Genomic DNA, 9,783 nt, shown 5'->3' with positions numbered 1-9,783 from the left:
TCCCGCCACCGCCACAGGCCAGAAGATCAGCCTGGATCCCTCATTCTTTGTCCTACCCTGGTCAGCCGTGTTCGTACTCCTCCTCCCCCTCTCCATCCCAGCCTGCTGTTACCTGTCTTTTCCAAGTCTAAGTAGTATTGAAGGCCTTGGTGGAGTTTCTGAGGGACCCTGGACCAAGCTGAGATTCACTTCCAGGGGTTTTCTTTGAGCTCTGTCCACGGTGCTCTCTAAGGCCAAGGAGGAGGAGGAGGAGGAGGAAGCCGGGCAGAGGAGGGAGAAAAAGGGGCTTTGGCCTCATTTCCATGTGGAGGGCCCAGCCCCATTGTGCACCAGGCCTCACTCACAATTGAAGTCTTTGTGGTGGCTGGCTCCGCCCTCAGTACTCAGTCATGGTGGGGGTCCCGCCCCCACCTTTACAAAGGGCCAGAAGAAGCAAGGCCAGAAGATCTTTCCTTCCCCCCATTGACCCCACCCAGTCCATAGCCTAGGGGCAGCCAGGGTTAGGAATCTCCAGGTGGTAAGCAGAACCTCTGAGTGTTGTCTGGGGACCACTCACGTTTATACTCTCACCATGGGATAAAGCAGGCACCTAGGGGTAGGGAGTGCCTTTAGGCCCTCTCCCTTTGGGCACCAAGTATACTTCCTGCCTTGAGAGCTTCAGTCTCAACCCCAGCTGCACCAGGAGACCAGATACCCTCAGAGAGAGAAATTTAAGGACCCCTGTACTGGATATGAAGGGGCTGAGGCCTGTGACAATCCTGGGTGAAGGCTTTCAAGCTACCTTGACCATCCAGCTAGATGTGAGAAGCTATGAACCCTTTAAAGACTGCAAAAGGGCCTGGAAAGCTGATCCCTTCTTCCCTCTGCTGGCCACATCTGTACTGAGGGCCCCACATCTGTCCTACCACTCCCTCCCCAGGCCATGCCTGCCAAGCGGGCTATGGGTGCTGTGGCAGCCTGAAGGCCTTCTTTCCCCACTTTCCTTCCCCCTCGAAGCCAGGGTGGGATCAAGGGTCAAGAGACTGTGGGCCAGCTGTTCCCAGATGTGGATCAAGGCCCCTCCCCTTTCTGGAGGAATGACAAGCCTTCTGCGGAGGAGGGGGGCGGTGGTGTGACGAAGAAGAAAGGGCGGAAAGGGAGGGGGCTCTCCCCGGGTTTCTGTTGATCTGTTTAATCCCACGCTATTGCAGGCTTTCGCAGATGGAGGGCAGAGGGAAGGGGGGGGTCTAGCCTGAATCCTTCCCTTCCTTCTACTGCCCCCACCCCGCCTTAGCCACCTGACCCGTCTCAAAGTTGCCGGGCTGCGGTGCGCATGGCCTTTGTGCGCGCGGAGCTGCGGCCTGGAACCTGGAGCCTGAGCCAACTGAACTATGTCGCCCCACCTTCGTGTCCCATCCTCTTCCCCACGTACCCAGGAGCTAGCAAATAAATAAATCCACAAACACAAATTCGCAGTGTGCTGGGGAGAGGCGGCTGCTCCGGAAAGAAGGACCGTGGAGAGGTGAGGCTGGGCCACACGGAGTCCAGGGGAGAAGAGACCTGAGCCAAGGCCCAGCATCAGTAAGTTGATTCTTACAGAACCTCTGACGGTTCCAGGGTCACCAAAAAGGTCCCTACCGGGAGGACTCAAAAAACAAGCAGCGGAATGCTTGGGGTGGGCTCCCTTCTCTCAGCGCACAGACAGCTCCACCCCCACGCCCAGGACAGCCCTTCCCCCAGCCCACCAGGCCAGGCGGCAGGACGCAGGAAATTGGAAAAAGAGAACCAGGGATCCTAACCAGTGCTCCGGACTGAACGCGTGCGTGCAAGCAAAGGCACAGGCCTGATTCGGTGGAGATGCGAAAAAATAAACTTGATCTGACACCCCTGGAAGGGGTGAAGCCCCAGACTCACCAAGCACCACGCTCTGGTCTGGTGTAAATATCTCCCACAAATAGTAAGGGGAGGCCAAAGGGAGGTCTTTGGCCTGGGAAGGGAACTGATGTTTTAGGAGTCACGGTGTGGAGTCGACCCGGTAGCAAGCGCGCTCCTAAACCTGAGGCTCTTGGGGAGTGCCACCTCCATTCCCCGCGCGCCCTCCAAATAGAAACACGCTCTGGGCAGGTTATAAGCAGAGATGTCTTAGACCATGGCAAAAAACAAAAAACAAAAAACCGGAGGGTGGGGCCGAGGAAAGGTAAAGGGTCTGCTGTCCTGGGATTGCCTGCCAGGGTGGGAGAGGACCGAGGTTCCGCGGATGGGATGCGGTTCCTGCAGGCTATGCCGTCAACACCATGGACAGCAGATCCTGTAGCTTTGGAGTCCTGGACCGCATTGTGGAGTCTTGGACCGTCCTGGGGACCGGCCCAGTACCCTATAGGGTTAGAGACCGCTGGCCAAGCAGAGAGAAGCTGGAGCTAACGAAAAGAAGCAGCTTCTGTTCAGAGTCTAGATCCTTCACTATCGAGTCTCCAGTCAATGTCCCTGGGCTGTCTGTGCTGGCAGGTCGTGGGTAGTTTCCTTGATTTGGGGTTGGTCATAAGCAAAGGTGGGCTTACGCAGGCTGTGTAAGTGGGGATTCTCCAGCGTCAGTTGCGAAGGACACCTGCAAGGGGAAGGATTGTGAAGAAGAAGAGGAGAGGTGTCCTGGCCCTCTGAGGATTTTCCAGGAGTGGCATGAGATCTCTGGAGATAGCCTCCTTCCCAGCGGAGTGTCTTCAGGACTCTCGTAGGGCTGGAGAAGGTTGGAAAGGAAGGAGGCAGAATCTGCACCCTGGGTCACCTAGCTTCTGCTAGAGGGCAGGTAGGCCCAGGGAGGAAAAAATAGGGGGCCAGAGGCCTGCCGGCTTCTGTGCGGTTCCTCCAGTCTGCACTAGGAACAAAGGCCCGCTGGGGAGGCCTGGAGTGGCGTTTTGGGAAAGCCGCCGATTCCTAGCCCTAAAGGACCTGATCAGGGTAGCCACCCTTCAGTAGGCTGCAAGGAGTAGATCCGATTGCAGTCAGCTGTGAAGTGTGGACTGTGCTCCCATCCCTGTAGGCAAGTACTAGCTACCCATCTAGGAAAGAGTGAAAAGGGGGAGCAGTCTCTGGTGGGGGTTGGGGGAGACATCTAACTCTCTCCTCCATATAAGGCCGGTCAGCAGGAGGCAGGGACCCCTTTCTTTCCCCCCAGGAGAGAGGGTCGCAGGAACCACTGTGTTGAGTGGTTGGTTGTTCTGGAAGGACCCGCTGCTGGTGAGAGGCAGGCATAGTGTGTTCGCTGCACAGCGGGGTGTGGCTGGTGGGTGTCGAGGAGCTGCGGTGGGCTGCGGGAGAAGCTTTTGCGTGGGTTGTGGCACAGGACAGAACGAACGGTTCGAGAGTATCAGAAAGGCGATTTCTCCGCATACGTGTGACCGCGGGGCGCCGGGCACAATCGAAGGCGTTCGAGGGCTGCGTCCGTGTGAGTCGAGGAGAGCGCGGAGCGGGACGCTGAGCGTGTGCGCGGGAGGCACCAGTCGCGCGGTGCGTGAGTGCGCGTGTACGCGGTGCGCGTGCCCCTCAGTTCTCAAGGACACCTCCGGGAGGAGGCGGCGGAGCCGGTGTCCGGGTGACGTCACCGCGCGCCCCAGTGATAATCGCCCGGTGCCGGAGCAGAGCGCGGATACGAGCGGAGGCAGCGGCGGCGGCGAGCGCGGGGACGGTGGCGCTCGGGTTGGGCCAGGAGAGTGGGAGTCGGACTCCCGCAGTGCCGACCTCGTGGACGCTGGGCTCTCCGCCGGTCCTCGGGAATTTGCCTGGCTTCCTTGGCGATGTCCCTGCGCTCTTCTCCACCCGGGACCGTGGCGTGCGGGTCCTGCGGGTGCCAAGGAGGAGGCGGAGGCGGGAGCGGGAGACAGCGCGGGTGGTGCTGCGGAGCGGAGGCGGCGGTAGCCGAGGAGCAGCAGGCGGCTGCGGCTCGCACCCGGACGGGTAACTGCACGGGCGGCCCCGGCCCGAGCGAGCCGGCAAGCGGCCTCTCAGGTCACCCCGTCTTTCTCTCCTCGAGCAGCTTCTCGCCGGCCTGAGGCGCAAGGGAAGAGAGCTCAGCGGGTTGTAAAAAAGAGACTGCTTTTCATCTCGGAACATCGAGGTTCTTTATTTTCACCGCATTCACGCGCTCCTGGTGGGGCCGGGAAGATGAGCCGGGGAAGGGCAACTGCAGAGAGGCTTGTGCCGCCGGGGTGGAGCGGGCTCTGCACCCCTCAGAAGACCGCGGCACGCCGGAGCACGCGCGCGCTCACCCCGGCCGGCTCCTGCGTCTCTCTTGCCACGGTTCCGAGGGGTCCCTGCTGCAGGGACGCCCCGAGGGATTTGCCTAGGCCCTTCTCTACCTCGGGGAGGGGAAGGAGAGCGGGCTCCTCGGAGTTGGGGGCGGACCAGGGCTGCATTGCCAGCTTAGCGCGGAGCCCCGCCCCGCCCGCCCCGCCGCGAAGAAGCTGGAGCGTTCGCGCCCCTCAGGCTAGGACCCCACGCAAGCCGCAGCCCCGGCCCCGACCCGGCCCAGCCGCTCGCCGCCAGCCGCAGCCCTGAGGGCCCCTCTGCGTGTTCACAGCGGACCTTGATTTAATGTCTATACAATTAAGGCACGCGGTGAATGCCAAGAGAGGCGCCTCCGCCGCTCCTTTCTCATGGAAATGGCCCGCGAGCCCGGCCGGCGAGGCGCCCCTCCCGCGGGAAAAAGGCGAGCCCCGGCCCCCGGCGGCCCCTCGCTCCGCGGACAAATCCGGCGAACAATGCGCCCGCCCAGAGGGCGGCCCAGCTGCCGGGCCGGGGATCTGGCCGCGGGACACAAAGGGGCCCGCATGCCTAGGACGTCACGGGGAGGGTGGGGGCGACCGCGGGGGAGACTGTGGCCACCCGGCCCCTGACCACGTGTGTCCGCAGCTCTGAGTGCTCGAGAACCCTAAGAGGGGGACGAGGGCCAGGAGACAAAGGGAGGGGCCGGGGGAGCGGCGGGCTAAGGGGCTCGGGAGGGAAGCGTGCCGTCTCTCGGGTTGAGTTGGCGCGCCGGGCTACCCACGGGCAGTCCTGGGCGCTGTCCGCGGTGCTGGCGGTGGAGCCACCCAAAGAAGTAGTGCGCTGAAGCGCGTGGGGTGAAGGGATGTCCTGAGATCCTCTGTTTCCACCCAGGGGGCCCTGGACAGTTGCCGCGGTAACCCGGGAAAAGTGGGGTAGGTGAGGTCACTGCAGTCTGTCCCTTAGCCACTCCGGTTGGGGGGCGCAGGGTGGAGGCTATGCCCCCTGAGATTCTAAAGCAACCTCTGCACCTTGGGCTGAGGTTCGCCCTGTAGAAGTGGGGGATCTGCATTTGCACCAAGGTCTAAATCTGGGTGGATACACTGGACTGCAGCCCGCCCCCAAACCTCTCTCCAGCTATGCGGGACGCGAGGCACGTGAGGCTCTGCAGCCTAGGGAGAAAATGACAAATCCTCCTCCTCCCTCCCCCACCACCATCTGCAGCCGCAGTGACACCCACTCAGGTCTGCTGCAGGCATTTTTTTCCGTCATCGGAAGCCAGCGCCACCTGCTGGCGTATGAGACTCTGCTCCGGCACGTCTCCTCCCAACACGGTTCCCATTTCCAAGGTTACAGGCCCTATTACATAGGGCAGTGGCTCTCAACCTTCTTAATGCTGTGACCCTTTAATACAGTTCCTCATGTTGTAGATACCCCAGTCACAAAATTATTTTTGTTGCTACTTCATAACTTTAATTTTATTACTGTTATGAATTGTAAATATTTTTTGAGATAGAGGTTTGCTGAAGGGGTCGCAATGCTCAGGTTGAAAACGTCTGACCTAGGGTGACATTCAGGTCACAACCTCTGCATCCACATCCCCTCAGGCAATCTCCAGACCTGCTTTTCATCTTCGCAGGGTGAGTATGAGCCCCTTTGCTGGCTCTGACCCTGAGCCAGCATTGGTCACCCCAAATTCTCCTAGCCCCAAGTCCTATATAGGTGACAGGAGAACACGAAAAAAGGGCCCACATGGAGACACAAAGAACACAGAGAACCTGCCTCCATACTCTCTGGAGAGATGTGTACCGCCACACAGTCTCCCACCCCAAAGCAGAGTCTCTGCAGATCCTCTGAGCTTCGGAGGGTGGGGAAAGGCTTCATCAAGCTTTGGCGTGGACAGAGCACTGACCTTGGACTTGGTATCTCTTTTCCCTCCCTCCCTCAAAAGTGGGTGGAGACTGGTCACCTATGGCTCCAGAGGAGTAAGGCCCCAAGGTGAATGAACCCAAGGCAGTACTGAAGGAATCGGTAAAAGCAGCAGTCCCCTGGTGTAGGGGTTATTGGTGGGCGCACACACACACGCACACACACACAAACGTGTCCCTTGTCCAGTTTGAGTGTTGTTGATCTAAATTCTGACATCTGGCTGTTTTCTCAGAGGGAAGATTTCCCATGCCTCCCCCCTGAGCTGGAGCTTCATTCTTGTTCACTGCCCTTCCTGGAGACTGGGCTCCTGAACACAGTGACCTTCTGGGCTGTGAGCAGAGATCGGAGTGGGGAAGGATGAGGGAGGAAGGCTGGAAAGCAAATGGATGGCAAAGCCCGTGGCAAGCTGCTCTGGGCACGGACCGAAGCTTGAGGAGTATCGCCTCCTTTGCATTCCGTGAAGACCAGGGGTTCCAGTTCAGAATTGAGCTAGGCCTGAAGAGCAGATATAGGACATTCAGTAGGAAGGTCATCTTTCAGTCTTCACTGTGCCTAGGATGCAGCGTGCAGCGCTGTCTGCTGAGATATGGACAGGCCCCACACAAGTGAGTTAGGAACCAGCTCAGATCTATCCATGGGGGCTGAAGGCCAGCATCACTCTGAGATTCACAGGGCCAGTAGCTTATTCCCATTGTTTTGCACCCCTTCTTTTGTGGCCAAGCTTGGATGTCCACCCCCCACCGCCCCCGCTCATCCTAGAACACACTTATCCCTACACACAGACTGCCTGGTCCACTCAGAAGCTAGGATTCAGCATTTATCTTGGGTGCCAACCTGGCCAACGGCAAGCTTGGACAGAGGGCTAACATTCCCCCATCATTCCTTATGAGTCCCAGCCCTCTTCAGTATAGGGACTAGATAAAGGGGATACACGGCTGAAGCATCCAATGTGAGCACATCTCCACTCCAAGGGGACCCCAGCAGAGCTGCTGTGCTGGGGCAGCCACCCCATAGCTTCTTTGAAAAACCCTAATTCTCCCCAGAGGTCACCATGTCACTTCTAGACTTTTTGGCCTATTGAGATTTGAGATGCTTTGGAATACAGCTTCCTCTCTCCATACTTCCATCCTCTGGGCTCTTCCTAATCTCCTAGACATGGCACCTCGTGGAGCAGTCTCGGGGAGCGCAACACGTCTCTTCCTGTCTGTCTGCAAAGCTGAGTGAAAGCCAGGCTCCAGCCTCTCTGTCCGTCAGCGTCTCAGCCTTCACTCCCAGTGCGGGGCATGGGGGTGGGGTGCAGGGCGGGCAGAGATGCCTCAGAAGGAAAACTGAAACAGCAAAGCATATTGCTGCAGCTTGTTAGGAAGATGAAAGGTGGTAGGAACTTCACTTGGCAGGAAGGAGGAAAGAGGGTCTACTTTAGCATGGTGACCCCATCCCAGAGGAAGCGAGACTGGGGTAGGATCTTCTCAAGTGCACACACACGCCTGTATCCTCCCAGTCTCGGGATGTTTCCCAGTTCACACGGCACACAAAGCCAACTTTTCACAATGGAGCTTTATCTGCAGGAGCTCCCATGGGTGCAATCAAAGAGTCACAGGAGCCCAGGATGCAGGAGCTTCTACCCAGCCCAAGCCTACCTACTCCTACCACCTCAACCTCACCTGGATTCTGTCTCCACCTGACAGAGGTTCCTGTATTCCTGTCACCAGCAGAGGCTTAGGCTCCTCCTTAGCATCAGACCACTCGACAGCTGTTCTCTCCTCAGCTTCACCAGAAGGATAAACCAGGGTCCCCACGGCTACCTGAATCTTCCTAGTGGGTCAAATGAGTGGACCCAGACTTCCCGGGAAGCTGAGCCATGGTACTGCTGCCCAGGCAGGACTTGTCTCAAAGGGAGGATGAGAAAGACCCATTTGCACATCCAGGCACCTCTCCTGCCACCTACCCCCCCCTTACAGCTGGTCCCATTTCTTCAGAGCTTAGGCACATACCTCCCTAGCTCCTTTTAGGGACACAGCATCAGCCAAAAATGTCATAGTAATGGAGGTTAATAATAATAATAGCAACACACCTGCCCATCCAAGCTCTACACTCCCGACATGTCTGCCACAGCGTGATCTCAAGTCAGTCCTCACCACCCAGAAAGCCTTCAACAGGGAGATATCAGAGCTATCATCCGTGCTGGAGATAGGAGTAAGACATGGCTTAGATGTGACCCTTCCATACACATACATACCCTTTCCACTGAGGCCCTGGTGGAAGGGATAGAACTTCCAGCACAGAAACAGCAGGACAGGAGCACAGTGCGCTCTGGTGGACAGTGCTCTCCCAGGAGCCAGGGAGAACCCATCTTTGGTTCTAAGCCACTTTACATGGGTCTTGTCAGGCTGTCCCAGAGATGTCTGTGGGCCCTATGTAGTCCTTCCTTTCTCTGATTTGCCACCCAGATTACCACTGTTTATGGGCAGAGGTTGGATGCATCCTAGAATCTGGTGCAATGGGCATTCCAGCCTGCTTGTTCCCTGGGTCACGCCACCATGAGTTTATACCAGGAGCTTCAGATATGCAGTAAGAGACCCGGACGGACGATTTTCAGTGCATGTCCACTCCAGATAGGAAGAACCAAAATCCTTGAACTGCCCCCAATACAACCAGCTCTGCAAGCACAGTGTGAGCCCACATGGATGGATGGCCAATTAGAGCAGGTTTGGGAAGCTTCTCAGTCCCAGGCTGTACCTGGTCCACACGGCACCGAGAGCCAATACTCCCCAGTGGGCACCATATCTGCTGGCACAGAATGGGACAATGTACAAAGCACACAGACCGGCTCAGGCAGGCTGAAGTATAATGAGGCAGTCCAAAGCCTTGTTTGAGGCACACACAGAATACCCCAGCACATACCTCTGGCCACGTGTGTGTGTGTGTGTGTGGCAGGCTCCTCTGCAGGTGTCTATGCTCACCACAGGTGGAACCCAGAGATGCTTCAGGATTCTGTACCTGGACAGGGATGGTGAATGAGACCATGGAGAACCAGCCCCAGAGTGACCTTGAACATTGTCCAGACAGCAGAGGTTACAGTCAATCACCATGAACAATGACAGTGAGGACTGAGGCGTCTTCGTCCAGAGACTGGTCCTACCTCAGCATACCATGGAGGAGCCCGTAGGATGAGGTCCTTACACTTTTGCTTGTTCACTGTCCTTCCACTGATTGAAGTATTCCTGAGTCTCTTCTAGGGACCAGGCCATAAGTGCCACCAAGGTCTAGACAAGTCTGCAGGGGACAGGACCCTAATGAGCAAGCAGCCTACATTCCCACCCGGTACCTGTTCGATCCAAGACAAGAAAAGCAGGGTGACAGTAGGCAGGAAGGGGGTCCACTTGGCCACAAAACCCAAGGACTTGTGGAGCCAGGATTTTCCCAGTTTCTTCACCCCACTGTGCTTCAGTTTCCTGTCTGTGGTTGGGTGGTAAGTTCAGGCAACTCCAGCAAGCAAACATGTAAATTTATCATGACTGTAATCAACACCATCATTACCATCCTCATCACCTCCATTATCATTAGTCTCAACTATCATCACTGTCATCATCACTATCACTGCTACCCAACCACCAT

The sequence above is a fragment of the Microtus ochrogaster genome, linkage group LG8 (genome assembly GCF_000317375.1).
Source record: "Microtus ochrogaster isolate Prairie Vole_2 linkage group LG8, MicOch1.0, whole genome shotgun sequence".
Classification (NCBI taxonomy): Eukaryota; Metazoa; Chordata; class Mammalia; order Rodentia; family Cricetidae; genus Microtus; species Microtus ochrogaster.
This window is presented reverse-complemented; position numbering follows the sequence as displayed.